The sequence below is a fragment of the Myotis yumanensis genome, unplaced genomic scaffold (genome assembly GCF_028538775.1).
Source record: "Myotis yumanensis isolate MYYU_CA2020_CCGP unplaced genomic scaffold, mMyoYum1.0.hap1 SCAF_16, whole genome shotgun sequence".
Taxonomy (NCBI): Eukaryota; Metazoa; Chordata; class Mammalia; order Chiroptera; family Vespertilionidae; genus Myotis; species Myotis yumanensis.
Genome location: NW_027223767.1, coordinates 52,182,730 through 52,196,650, shown reverse-complemented (window position 1 = coordinate 52,196,650; position 13,921 = coordinate 52,182,730). Strand labels below are relative to the sequence as shown.

At 66.7% G+C, this 13,921-nt stretch overlaps 1 long non-coding RNA gene across 1 annotated transcript; it reads right to left on the bottom strand.

The window, feature by feature from the left end:
* Positions 1–2,373: 2,373 nt before the first annotated feature.
* LOC138994818 (uncharacterized) lies at positions 2,374–3,898 on the bottom strand. Its single transcript, XR_011468480.1, has 3 exons — positions 3,788–3,898; positions 3,366–3,650; positions 2,374–2,523 (listed from the first exon to the last, which is right to left on the bottom strand). It is a non-coding gene; the product is annotated as an uncharacterized lncRNA (long non-coding RNA).
* Positions 3,899–13,921: the final 10,023 nt, after the last annotated feature.

The following is a 13,921-nucleotide window of genomic DNA, read 5'->3' as shown; positions in this document are numbered from 1 at the left end:
ACCCGCCCCGAGGAAGTAACCTGCGGGGGTTCTGGGCCCCTGTGGCTTCCGGCCCAGCAGGGAGGGGGCTTGAGACAGTCGAATCCCAGGCGGGAGCAGGGCCTTTTCCTTTCTGGAAAGCAAGTTCCCAAGCCTGGGTGGCGGCCTACCTGGTGTGCCCTGGCCCCCGGCCTCGGCCTCGGGACGCCGGGCAGCTTGGCGGGGGCCAGAGCAGGTGCCCGGCGCCCCCACTCCTGTCCCCAGCTGTCCTGACCCATCCGACCGGCCCGGCTGTGGGTGCAGCTGCTGGTCGAGTTTCTGCAAAGCCAGGGCTTCTCACCAGGAACTGGCCTCCGGGAGGGAGGGAGGCCGGCGGCGTCCACGCAGAAGGAGGCCACCCGTGTCCTCAGAAAGCCTCCTCCTGGCTACCTCCCACCGGAGTGGGCGAGGGCATCAGACGCCGATTCTCCGGCTTCTGCTCGGGCCTCTGTGGCTGCTTCTTCTGCTTTCACGCCCGTGGGCTTGGTCTTGGGCGGGAGTCGCCTCACACCTGGCACACTCCTGGGAGCCACGGAGTATGTGGGGGGCAGGGAGGAGCACCCACAGACAGGGACACACGGGACCGGAGTCGGGCTGGGGCCTGGACAGGGCTGGGGGGCTTCCGGAGCAGGGGAACAGGGGAAAACGGGGGGCCGGGTGAAAGGGGGGAAGAGGCGGGGGAGGGGAGGCGAGGGGGAGGAGGGCGGCCCCTCGGCGGGCCCACCATCCAATCAGATCCGGCGCCTCCAGATAAATGTGAATAAGGGGCGGCCGAGGGATTGGGATGATCTAATTAAAAGGACGGTGCGAGCTGGCAGCTCTGCCAGGAACCGCTCGGGTGAGACCAGGGGCCGGGAGAGGAAGCACCGAGCCCTGAGCCGCCTGAAGGAGAGGAGCCTGGCCCCCAGTGGCCCTGCCCTCCGAGCCCGCCCAGCGCTGCCACGGGGAGCCTCCGAGCCCCCCACCCCTCGGGCCTGTCAGCCGCCACCTACAGGGCCAGGCCCCGCCCTGGGAGCAGCCCACACTGGCGGGGGGTGGGGGTGAGGGGGTGGGGGGTGGGGGGTGGGGGTGGGGGGTGGGGGGGTGGGGGTGGGGGAGGGGGGTTGGGGGGGCCGGTGGTGGGGAGGCCTCACCGGGGCCCAGCCCGCGGCCAGCGCGGAGACATCTGTCTGCCTGGCGGGTCCCTGTTGAGGCTCTTGGGGCTCATTTTCTCTTGAATCGAAATCGATGTGGGTCCCGTGGGAGTTGATGGAGCCCTTTGGCCTTCGCCGGCTTGGCTTGTCCAGCGGAGCGGGAGGCGCGGGGGCCGGTCAGCAGGGCGGCCAGGACCAGAGGAGCCCTGAGCAGAGGAGGGACCCCTGGCTCCCCCACCTGGCAGCCCAGCCCCCCTCACTCTGGGAAGGGGGCTCATGCCCACACCACAGGGGACTCCCCTAACGTGGACTTTGGCCGGAGGACGCCCCACCTTGGGGCGGGGCCGGAGGAGGCCCGAGTGTGAATCCCGAAGCCGTTCACCCGCCCTGGGCCTGGAAGCACATCCCGTGACCCCTCTGAACTGGAGGGCTGGCCTCTCGGACAGTTTCTACCCCTGAGCTGGCTTCTCGCCCGCCCGCCACACCCTGGGCCTCCCACCGGGACCGCGCTGGCCTGGCCGCGAGTCAGAGGCCCCTCGGTGGCCCCTGTGCCCTGAGCCCGCAGCGGCCTCGCCCGTTCGCTGGACAATAAATTAATAAACAAGCCCTGCCCTGCCGCTCCGCAAACATTGTCGGAATGAAGGCGTGTCCCTCCCGCCGGCCACGCAGCACGCAGACCACAGACCTCAGGAGCCGACAGGTGCTGCTCGAGATGCGATAGGAGCCGGGCCAGAGGCCGCAGGCCATGGGGGTGGCGGGGGAGGGGGGGAACGGGGGTGGGGTGGGGTATCGGTTCCACCCCGGCCTCTCTTGCTGTGTAATCGGGGAGGAGCCAGGAGTCCCGCACAACGCAACACATTAGGGGGGCCCTGAACCTGTCAGGGACCCAGCCCACCACTCGGTTACTCCTCCTGGTGGCCACACAGGGCAGGGCAATGATCATCCCCATTTTCTAGATTCGAAGCTGAGGCACAGAGAGGTTAAGGGACCTGTCCAAGGTCACACAGCTGCTCAGTGGCCCCCAGATTCAAACCCCGGAGCAAGCCCCAGAGCCCCCACTCTGACCTCGTCACTGCAGTCCCTCCCCCCTCACCTCTGCCCTCTGGGCGGCTGGTACCCACGGCCGAGGAGGATGGCAGCTCAAGGGCAGTGTCCCGGGAAAGACTGGCCCCAGTCAGGTCTCAGCAGGGCACCGAGCCGCCAGCTGGGGGGCGGCGGGCGGGGGGGGGGGGGGCTGAAACCTGGCCTGGGTCCCACGGACACTGTCAGCCGACGTCCCAACGGCGAGGGAGCAGGAACCAACAACAGGAAGTGACCCGGGAAGCTGGAGGCTGCTGTGTCCTCCCACGACCGGACGTCTGAATGGACAGTCCTGGGATAAACAAGAGGCGCGTGGCCTGCTGAGAGCGGGACACGCTCCTCGGGCTCAGGCCCCGGCGTGTGGTCCCCACCTGCGTGCCTCGGTTTCCCCGTCCGTCCTAGTGGGAGGCGTGAGCACCTTCTACAAGGGGGGTGTGGGGTGTGAGGAGTCAGTGAGGTGCTGACGGGTCACGCGGTGCCTGGCGCCCAGCAGGCCCTCGGCCGCCCGCAGCTGCTGAGAGAATGTGGACGGACCTGCCCCCTCCACGTCCCGCCCCGGGAGTACGGGAAGATGCGGGCCCAGTGAGCCAGGCCCCGCCCTGGAGCCAGGGTTGGTCAGCCAGGCCGGGGCGCCTGCAGGGGCTGCTCCGCTATCTCTCGGCCTTGAACTTTCTGTTCTGTTTTGCAACCGGCTCAGAAAGCGGCATTTCTAAACGCCCTTCTTATCTCGCGGACACTTCCAACAACAATAGCCGATTGTGCGGCGGAGTGGGCGCCCTGAATTCCCGCCCCCCCCCCAACACACACACACACACACACACACACACACACCTTTTTGGTGGCTGCAGCTTTAGAACCATAATGCTGCCATTGTGGCCGTCTGCCCAGGTGACAGTGTGACCCTGGAGTTCAGAAGCTTAAAGGGTGGGGGGCCGGGGAGGGGGCAGCGGAGAGGGGCACCCCGAGGCGCCCCAGAGCTCCTCCCGGGAAGCCCTCCGGCAGCGAAGGGGCAGGTCCCGCTCCCGTCGCCTGGAGAGCGCGGCCGGGCGGCTGGCCTTTAAACTACGGAGTGATTTGTCAAAACATCAGTGTTTTCTCGGTTTTGAAGAAACAAAATAGGTTTATAACTTTTACCTGCTCCGTGAGGCCGCGGGAGGACGCAGCTGCCGTGTAGAGTGGACTCAGGTTTGTCTGTACGTCCGCCGCCCGGTCCGTGCCCTGCCCGGCTCGTGCTGCCCGCGGAGCGGTGCCCTGGGCACGCGGGCTCTGCTGGGCTCAGGATCTGTAAACAGGTCCGTGGGGGCCTGGCCGGTGTTGCTCAGTGGGTAGAGCGCCGGCCCTCAGACTGAAGGTCCCGAGTTCGGTTCCCGCCCAGCGCATGCACCTCGGTTGCAGGCTGGATCCCTGGTCCTGGAGCGACTGCAGGAGGCAACCAGTCGATGTCTCTCTCATATCGATGATTCTCTGTCTCTCCCCCTCCCTCCACTCCCTCAATGGACAAATATCCTGGGGTGAAGATTAATAAAAACAAAAACCCCGGCCAAGAGGAGCCCCACCTGCCGGGGAGCCCTCGGGCCACGTGTGGGAGCGGCCCCAGGACAGGCCGCTCAGCTGCCCCCTGAGCCCGGGGACTTCCTGCCTGGCCGGTTCCGAGAAACCCCAGGAGGCATTTCTTAGAGCGCCTGGCAGCCCCGCACATTCTCAGGATCTCAGGACACGGCGGCCGGAACAGGAAGCAGATCCAGTTCCGTGGCCTGGCAGCCGGCGCCCTGGCAGGGAGACGCAGGCAGCGAGGGGCCTGGGGCGGGCACTGGGACCTGACGCTTCCCCGGCCTCCTGCCCGCCCCCCGCCCCCCACCCCTCGTGGCCTCCGTCTGCAGAGGCCCCTCCCTTTGCTGGCCGCCGGGTGAAGGGGGACGCGGTGACTGGGCATGTGACACCCACGTGCCGGGGACAGGACGCAGGCGACGAGGATGCTTAAAGCCGTGGCGGTCTGTCTTCTGGGCGTTGCACCCACCGGCTTCGGCCCACGTGGCCTCCCCACACACCCGACGGGGAGAGCGAGGCCGGTCACGCTCCCGGCAGCTTCCCGGCCAGGCCTGGCCCTGTGTCTGGCTGCCCCCAGGGCCCGGTGCCCCGCAGGCTTGCCTGTCCCAGCTCTCCTTCTGTGCGAGACCCCTTCTCGCCCTGGGACAGAGGCCCCCCAGGCCCAGGGGCAAAATGTGGGCATAGAAAGAGACCTGGAAGGACCCCATTCCCCCATCAGGGCCGCCGAGGGTTTGGGCTCCGGTGGGCACGGCCTTGGAGAGCGTGGGGGGCAGCCAGGCCTGGGAGAGCCCACGGCAGGGACCTCCGAGCCCACGGGGGGACCAGCAGCTGCCCGCACCTGGGCTGGTCTGTCCCGCAGCCAGGAGGCGAGGCTTGCTCTTCCCCCACAGGCAGCCCGTCCGAACTCAGCAGTGACCTCTCACCCGGTTCAGGCCAAGGAGGAACTGTCTGAGCTGCCCCGGGGGGCGGACGAGTGTCACTGCACAGCGCACAGAGCCACAGAGCGAGAGAGCCTGCCGGGCGGGTGCTGGCCAGCAGGGGAGGCACCAGGTGACCTTCGAGCCCGAGAGAGGCCGGGGGTTCTGAGAGCTGGGCTCGGGCCTGGGGTAGCGGCAGGGGCCCCGGGACCTAGGGGACGCTGGGAACGCCTGCGTGCGTCCTGTCTGGCGGGCAGTCAGGGCGCCTTGCCCCGCGTGCTGCGGACAGAGCCTCCAGCCACAGCAGAGCCAGAGAAGGCGGTGGCCTGGCTGAGGGAGTCAGCAGAGGCCTCTTAGCCCTGGCTCACAGCCAAGTGCCGGCCGCACCCAGACCCGCAGGAGGCCACCCAGACCCGCAGGAGGCCACGGTGCTTGGGCGGAGCCTTCAGAGCAGCAGGGTCAGCCGGGAAGGCTTCCTGGGAGAGGTGACCCCCTGTGGGCAGGGAGGGCATCTCAGAATCCCTCTGCTGGCTTCCCTGCCCGGGCGGTCACGCAGCCTCTTGCGAAGCAGGAGGCAGAAACGCCGCGGCCATGATGTCTTTTGCTTGAAGTGATTTATTGATGCGAAGTTCACATACGGAAAATTATAACCATTTCAAGCAGAGCAATTCGGCGGCACCGAGCGCACGCCGTGTCCTGCAGCCACCGCCTCTCTCTTCGCCCCAGAAGGAAACCCGGTGCCCACTAAGCAGTTCCTCCCGGGCCCCTACCCCCACCCACACCCCCCACCCCCCACTCCGGCAACCACCAGCCTGCCTTCTGCGTCAATGGATTTGCCGTTCTGGATATTCCACATCCTGAGCCACTTTTAAAAATATGTTTTTATTGATTTCAGAGAGGAAGGGAGAAGGAGAGAGAAACATCAATGATGAGAGAATCACGGATCGGCTGCCTCCTGCACACCCCTCACTGGGGATGGAGCCCATAACCTGGGCCTGTGCCCTGACCGGGAATCGAACCCTGACCTCCTGGTTCCTAGGTTGACGCTCAACCACAGAGTCGCACCGGCCGGGCCAGAAGCCATTTTTAAAAGAGCAAGAAGCGGGTAGTGGCCCCGCTGCCGGCCTCGAGCTGTGGGGGCTTGAGCATCACACACTAGCTCCTGTGTCTATTTCCTGGTCTGTAAATGGCGTGCGGATGGGCTGGGTGGGGGCGGGGGGTCATCCACGCGGAGCACCCACAGGTGACAGCAGGTGGGCGCCAAGGCCACAGCGATGGGGGCTGGGCCGGCGCCTCTGGCGTGTCCAGCTCTGAACACGTGGCCGCGGCGGCAGGTCCTCCTCCAGGGCAGGCCATCCATCAGCTCAGCTGGTCCTGTCCGGCCGCGAGTGGCCATAACGCAGCCCCTCCCCCGGCAAGTGCCCAGGTTTTATGTTGTAGGACACAGGGGCATCTCCCTCACGCCGCTAATGACAGGCATCATGAAGCAATAAACGCGGTGGCTGGTGGGGGGGGGGGGGGGCGGGCAGGGGGCGGGAGGGGCGCCGTCCTCGGCTCCCGCGGTGGCCGGTGGCGGCAGAGCTCTCCCAGAATTGATTAGTCTTGGACGTGCTGACCTTTTTGTTCTAGAAAAATTGCTTTTGAGCAGCCGAGGCAATAAAAGTAAATTGATTCAGAGAGAATGAGGATGAAATTTGCGTTGGGCGGGGGACGCGGATAAACGGGACCAGGGCCTCCTGCCCCCACCCCGCCCCCACCCCGCCCCCACCCGCCCCTCCGCTGGGCTGCAGGTGGGCAGGCCACAGGCAGGTGCAGGCGGAGGAAGGAAACTGAGAGTGAGAGGGGGAGGGACAGGCGAGAAGCGGAGGGGAGAGGGAGGGGAGCGGGGAGGGGAGCGGGGAGGGGAAGGAGGCAGAAAAGAGACAAGCACCAGCGGGAAGGCCAGGGGGTTCGGACCGGAGTGGGGGGGGGGGCAGGGAGGGCCTGAGGGCCCCGGGAAGCACAGTGGCCCCGGCAGGCCCCCCTGAACACGCCCCTGCGGCCATCTCCTCACCCCCCAACGCCTCACTGTTGTCCCCTTTCGAAGACAAGGAGACTGAGGCCCAGGGAGACCAAGTCGCCTGCCCCAGGTCACCAGCTGGGAGGGGTCCAGCCGGCTGAGCCCGCAGAGGCCAGGCCAGGGCCCCAGAGGGAGGCTCCCCGGACAGAGGGGTACATGGGCCCCACCAGCCCCACAGACCTGGGGGGGAGAGGACTGTCTCCCGGGGTCAGGAAGACAAGCCCGGTCCCGCTGCTGAGCGAGGACAGTGCGGGGGTCCGGGCCGCCTGCAGCCTCCGCCTGTGGCCCTGTAACCGTGGGAACCCCGCTCCTCACCGGGGCGCTTGGCAGGTGACAGGAGTTGGGGTCTGCGGGAACAAGAGCCGTGTTTCGGGCGCCCGCTGGTCGAGGGGCACCGCTGTCTCCTAGTTCAGGGGCCCGCCCCCGGGTGACGGCCTGGGGAGGCGAGAGGTGGAAACTGTGCCTTTTGGGTTGGAGTGAGTGACCTCAAGTGGGGAGCAGACACCGAATCAGGGGGTGCAGGAAGGGGCTGATGTCGCCCTACAGTGCAGGCTCCCCAGGGGACAGCCCCAAACCCCGAGGAACGCTGTGGGCGATGCTGGTGTCTCGGGCCCGCGAGGCTGCCCTCTGCCCCCCGCTGGCCCGGGGACTGGGCCTGAGCTGGACTTCCTCTGAGACACTCGGGACCGGGACCTCTCGGCACCTGGGCTCAGGGGGCTCGCCCCTCCGCCCCGGCCCCTCCCGCAGCCCCAGGAGGAGGCCCAGCCTCGCTGCCTCTGCTTCTGGGGCCAGGAAGGGGCTTTCCAGGGCCCCCATCCCAGCACGTCCACCAGGCCCGGGGCAGGTCCAGCACCCCCTCCCCCCCGCCCCCCACCACCCGCACCCCAGGCACGGTGGGGCGAGGTTGCGTGGAACCGGGAGCCCCTCCTCCTCCCTAGCCCCCACCCCGACTCCCGCAGCGGAGGCCTGGGGGGTGTGGGTTGCCTGGCGACAGCATTGCCTGTGGAGATGCTCACACACGTGTCCCCCCCCCCCCCACGTGGAGTGCGGGAATCCAGGCGCAGGGCTGGGGATGGCTCCTTGCTTGTTTTATAAAACAACTGTGAGGTGTAAGTCACAGGCCACGCGGGAACCTGTGTTGTGTGTGCAGCTCGGAGGTTTTAGTCAAAGACCAGGCTGTGCACCGTCGCCGCCGTCTTTGGGGGAAGATTTCTGTCCCCCAGGAAGGCTCCTCCGGCTGGCTGACCTCATCTCCAGGCCTCTCCCAGCCACTAACCCACGTCCTGTCCCCGCAGATCTGCCTCTTGGGCACATTTCATGAAAATGGGAGAATGTGCCCAGGCCAGTGTGGCTCAGTGGATAGAGCGTCGGCCTGTGGACTGCAGGGTCCCGGGTTCCATTCCAGTGAAGGGCATGTGCCCGGGTTGAGGGTTTGATCCCCGGCGGGGTCCATGATTCCCCCTCATCATGGATGTTTGGGTGATGACTCCTTGAGTCCTCCTGGGGCTGGAGAACACGGGGATCCCCACCCTGTGCATCCCCCCGGGGCGCCGACCCTCCCCACTCCCACCGACCCCAAAGGGAGAAGGTGAGGTGACTTCGCTCCCCGCCTGCCGCCCCCCTCCCTGGCTGCTGACCTGCGGGGTCCCTGGAGGAGGGAGGGCACTTTTCGGGGTGTCTCCTTACGGGGAACGGAGGCTTTCGTGGTTCAGTAACGCACCTGCCTGAGGCTTCCCCACTAGGGAGTCCCCGGCTGCTGGGCTCACGGAGTCAGGTGACCAGGGCTGCCCTCTGGGGGGGAATAGGAGGCGGGGCCTGTTTGGGGAGCCGCCCGGGCTGGGAGCCACCCTGGCACTGGCCTGGAGCAAGGCTCGGCCCCGGCGCTGGTGTGCCAGGGCGGCTTCGGACTATGCGAGCCGCGAGGGCTCGGGCTGAGTCAGGTGCAGCCGGCGGTGCCCTGGGCCCCGGGCGCGGCTGTTTCACTTCCCCTGGCATGTGGGGCAGCTGGGAGGGGGGCTGGCGTCTCTAGTCTCAGAAAGGGGAGCTTCGAGACAGGGACGCCCACCAGCCAGCTGCTGGGGCTGAGGGCAGGGATGCGGGTCACCCTGAGCCCCTGGTCCTGGCGGGAGGTCCCAGCCTGCAGCGGCCACCGTGGAGCCACAGCCAGACCCCGGCGCCCATCCAGGCAGAGGCCACTCCACAAAGACGCCTCAGAGCGTCGAGCAGCTCGGGACGAGGGGCTGACGAACCCCAGCTCCTCCGGGTCTGACGGAGCCGGGTCCGTGTCGGGTCAGGGGCCAGGGGCTCACCTCCCACCTGCTCCGGTGCCGCCTTCCCCCGTCACCGCCATGGGAGGGGGCTTCCCCGGCAAGGCCACCGGCAGCGCTGGCCGGTCCCGGTCCGGTTCCGGAGTCCCAGACCCGACCCCAGCACGGGCCGTGCGGGCAGCCCGCTGTGGACGGGACCTGTGCGGTCATCCCCCCTCTGGCTGGACACTGCCCGTTCTCCGTGAGTGACCGCGCCCTCCAGGGGCAGCGCCCGCACGGACGCCTCACCCGCTGCCACTCGCGATCTGCAGGGGCCGAGTGGGTGGTCCTCCCCCTGCAGAGGACGCTCCGACCAGGACTGCAGCGAGGAGGCGAGGAGGCGCGGCGCCCGCAGAGCAGAGCAGGGCGCCCGCTCACTCTGGGGTTCCCAGAGACGTGAAGGACCCACAAGGCCTTTGAGTGATTCCATTTGTAGGACCAGCGGGCGAACCTGTGGACACAGAGAGACGGGGCGGGGGGTGCGGGTGGGGGTGGGGGTGGGGGTGCCGCAGCAGGAGGGGGGCAGTGGCTGCCGAGGGGACAGGGCTCTTGGGGCCACGGGGGGCTCTGGGCCATGAGGTGGTGGCACAACTGCGGATCGACTCAGACCAGTGCGTCTGGGACTTGCGGCGGCAGCACTGATGGCACCAAGTACAGCTCCGCGAGGCGGGGAGATTCCGGCCTGGGAGGCGCTCCCGGGCGGAACCGCGCGCACATGGACTTCCTCTTTCTTAGACACACGTGCTCAGGTGCCTGCAGGGAGGGCAGGAGGCAGCACACGCTGGGGCCAAGGAGGTGCTCTTGTTCGTGAGCAAACAGCCAGGGGGCAGGGTCCGTCCGGGGTGGGTGCTGGGGAGGCCCCACAGCCGAGCCCCTGGACCAGCCCAACCTGCCGAGGGGCCGTGACTCAGCGCCCAGGCAGCCCGGGGTCAGCTCCTCCCGGGGAGGGAATGCGGCCGGGCCAGGTGGGCAGGGCAGCAGGCAGTGAGCGGCAGGTGGAGTGGCGGGCAGGGGGCGGGCAGGGCGGCGGGCAGGGGTCGGGCAGGGCGGCGGGCAGTGGGCGGGCAGGGTGGTGGGCAGTGGGCGGGCAGGGTGGTGGGCAGGGCGGTGGGCAGGGCGGCGGGCAGGGTGGTGGGCAGGGCGGTGGGCAGGGGGCGGGCAGTGGGCGGCGGGCAGGGCTGTGGGCAGTGGGCGGCAGGCGAGGCAACAAGCGAGGCGGCGGGCAGGGCTGCGGGCAGGGGGCGGGCAGGGCTGCGGGCAGTGGGCGGTGGGCAGGGTGGTGGGCAGGGCGGCGGGCAGGGCTGCGGGCAGTGGGTGACAAGTGAGGTGGAGGGCAGGGGGCGGGCAGGGGGCGGGCAGGGTGGCGGGCAGGGTGGCCGGAGCCCCGCTCTGGCTGTGCGCTTTGGCTGCTTCCCCTCGGGGCAAACGGCCAGGAGCGGCCAGGAAGGAGCCCAGCAGGACCTCCCCGTGGGCGGGCGGGCACCCTGCTTCACTCCTGAGGATGCAGGTCGCCCGGTGCCCAGGGTGCGGGTGGCAGGGTCCAGCAGCAGAGCTGGCGGCTGCCCGTGACCTCCAGGCCAGGCCAGGCAGGGGCTGGGCGGGAGGGAGGGGGCCGGAGGGCATTAGGGTCCTGGCCTGACTGCCCTCCTGGCCCCCAGCAGGCTCTCAGCCCCGGGTGTGTTTGAGCGGCTGGCCGTACCCAGGGCTCCGCAGAGCGGCCGGCTCACCACACCACTGTGGGCAGATGGGTGGACGGGTGGGGGGTCTGTGGTCCCCCCGTCACCTCCGGGTGCTGGGAGTCTCGCTCAGGAGGTGCCCGGGACCAGGGCCAGCCCCCTGGCACCGCGGGAGCCACAGAGGCCGGGCCAGGAGGCTGCGGTGCCGGGGGCTCGGCGAGGCCGGAGCAGGGCGTTTAGCCCAGAGGGAAGAGCTGGGCTGACGGGGCCTGGCAGGGCTTCCAGAGGCAGCTGGGGCCGGCGGGGGCACGGGACAGCCTCCTGGACACGGTGCTCAGGGACAGGAGGCCGGTCAGCCTGCGGCCGCGGGGGCTCCCAACCCTCTGTCGGGTCCGTGTCCAGGTCAGGGCCGGAGGCCCGTCTACGGGACGAGAAGCTGCGTCTCGGCCTGCGCGGCGCCTGCAGCTGCTCCGGGAGCTCAAGCCCGGCCCAGCTCGGGGGACAGGGCTGTGGCTGTGAGTGAGTGGCTGCCATTAGCCCCGCCCCCGCCCCCCCCTCCGCCCTCTCCACACACACGCACCCACACACCCACACACACACACGCACGCACGCACCCACACATGCACACACACACACACCCACCCGCTGCTGGCCTGCCGGGGAGGGGGGCTGACTCCAGAGCCGGGGGAGCCCAGGGGCCCAGGTGCGCCAGCTCCCCGGTGTGGGCGGGCCACCGGCTCACCGAGGCACAGATTGGCCACGGGAGGAAGTGGCAGAGGCCACAACCCGGGTTCATAGCTCAGCTCTGCCTCCTCTGAGCTGGGTGACCTCGGGCAATCAGCTCACCTCTGAGCCGGGTCTCCTTCACTGGGCAACGAGGTCGAGATGAAGACGGGGTCCCAGAGCCCGCGCAGGGCTCGGCGCTAAGATAGACGCCACGCGCTTGGCATGTAGGCTGTGCTTGACAAGCGGTGGCTGTTCTTATTCTGTTATTAATAGAACGAATGTTAATGTCATCATCATTGGTACGGCCCAGTCTTTTTTTTTTTAATAATCTACGGCAAGCCTGTCAAACTCAGAGGTTAACACGGGCCAAATAAACGAGGCACGCGGCCCGAGGGCCGCAGTTAACACGCTTGATCTAAGGGAAAAGGGGTCCGTGCCCCTGACTACAGAGGCAGGTAGTACATGTTTTATTTTTTAATCCTCAACTGAGGATAACTTTTCCATTGATTTCTAGAGAGAGTGGAAGGAGGGAGGCGGAGGGGAGAGGAGAGAGAGCATTAGTTGCCTCCTGCACAGGCCCTGACCCAGGCTGAGGAACCTGCAACCAAGGGACATACCCGTGACCAGGAATCAAGCCCTTGACCGGTTGATTTGGCCAGCGCTCTAACCACTGAGCAAACTGGCCAGGGTGTTGCTGTCCGCTCTGACCTCAGGGCCTTTGCACTGGCTGTTCCTCTGCGCTTTCAGATTCCGTCCAACCACATGTCCCTGATTTGCTGTTGCCGTCTGTCTGGGCAGCTGGGATTGCGTGTGCTCCGGGGTGAGGTTCCGTCTGCCGCCGGGAGGGCGGGGATCTGGTCTGTCTTGTCCGTGGAGTTCCACAGGGGCTACAACAGTGCCCGGCGCACAGTAGGCCCTCAGGAAGTAGCTGTCGAGTGGGTGATTGAGAATGGACCAGATGGAGCTGAGGGCCCCCAAAGTGCTGGCCCCGGAGAACGGGCCCGAGAGGGGAAGGAGAGAAGGAAGCCACTGCCGTCACCACAGCCTTCGGCACCATTTGAAAATCGGCAGGCGCCCTGGCCGGTGTGGCTCAGTGGTCGGGCGCTGTCCAGGCACCGAAAGGTCGCTGGTTCCGTTCCCATCAGGGCAGGTGCCCGGGTTGCCGGCCGATCCCCGGTGGGGGGCGTGCAGGAGGCAGCCGATCATGTTCCGCTCTCCCATCGATGTTTCTCTCCCTCCCTCTCCCTCTCTCTCTAAAAACCAATTTTTAAAAAGTCTGCACGCACGTATGACTTTGATTTTAGAATTTATTTTTAAAAACAAACAAATAAATGAGCCTGTTTGGCCCCACGCGTTTCCCTTCAAGGACGAGCCGGCCTGGACCGGTGTGAGGTGGAAACAGCGTGAGGACGCTTCCCACAGAAACCCGCCCAGACGGCCTCACAGGCGAGACCCACCCGGCACCGGAGGAGGAAGCGCCGCCAGCCGCACGAGGGCTTCCGAGCTTGCGTCTCCCGGTGCGAAAAGCAGACGAAGACGTTACCAGAAAAAACAGCCTCGGCCCCATGTCCCCCCAGAACATTCCAAAGGGAAGGTCAGCACATCAAACCCCGGCATCTGTTAAAGGGCCACACGGCGACCTCACGGGCCTCCCCCAGCCAGGAGGGCCGGTGCGGTGTGGAACGCCACCCGCGGAGTTCACCATTTTAACCCACAAGAAACACCTTATGCGTATCTCAAACATAGAGGCAGGAACGAAGCATCGCACCGATCCGACACCCGTCCTGACAAAACGCTCTCAGCAACCAGGAGCAGCGGGAACTTCGCCGCCTGCAGGGGGCACCTGGGCACAGCCCACGCCGGCACCACATACACGGACCGAAGGCTTCCCCCACGTCGGGAGCGAGCGAGACAAGGGAGTCAGCTCTCAGCACGTCTAGTCAGCGTGTGTCCGAGGGTCCAGCCAGCGAAACGAGGCAAAAGGGGGTGAGGGTGGGGAGCTACAGATTGGCCCTAACCGGCTGGCTCGCTGGGTTGGAGCGTTGTCCTGATACGCCAAGGTTGCGGGTTCGATCCCCGGTCAGAGCACAGACAAGAATCAACCAATGAGGGCATCAGTGAGTGGAACGGCAAACCGATGTTTCTCTCTCTCTCCCTCTCTTTTTCCTTCCTTCCTCACTCTTAAATCAATTTTAAAAAATGGGGGGGGGGGGCGGAAGGGGGGGGGCAAAAGGAAGCATGCACACACCATCCAGCTCTCTGTTTGCTTCTCTAGCAGATCTCAGGCGGACATGTCCTTCCATCCCAATGGGCTTAGGTTTGCTTGGTTTTTTAAATATATTTTATTGATTTTTTACAGAGAGGAAGGGAGAGGGATAGAGAGCTAGAAACATCGATGAGAGAGAAACATCGATCAGCTGCCTCCTGCACACTCCCTACTGGGGATGTGCCCGAAACC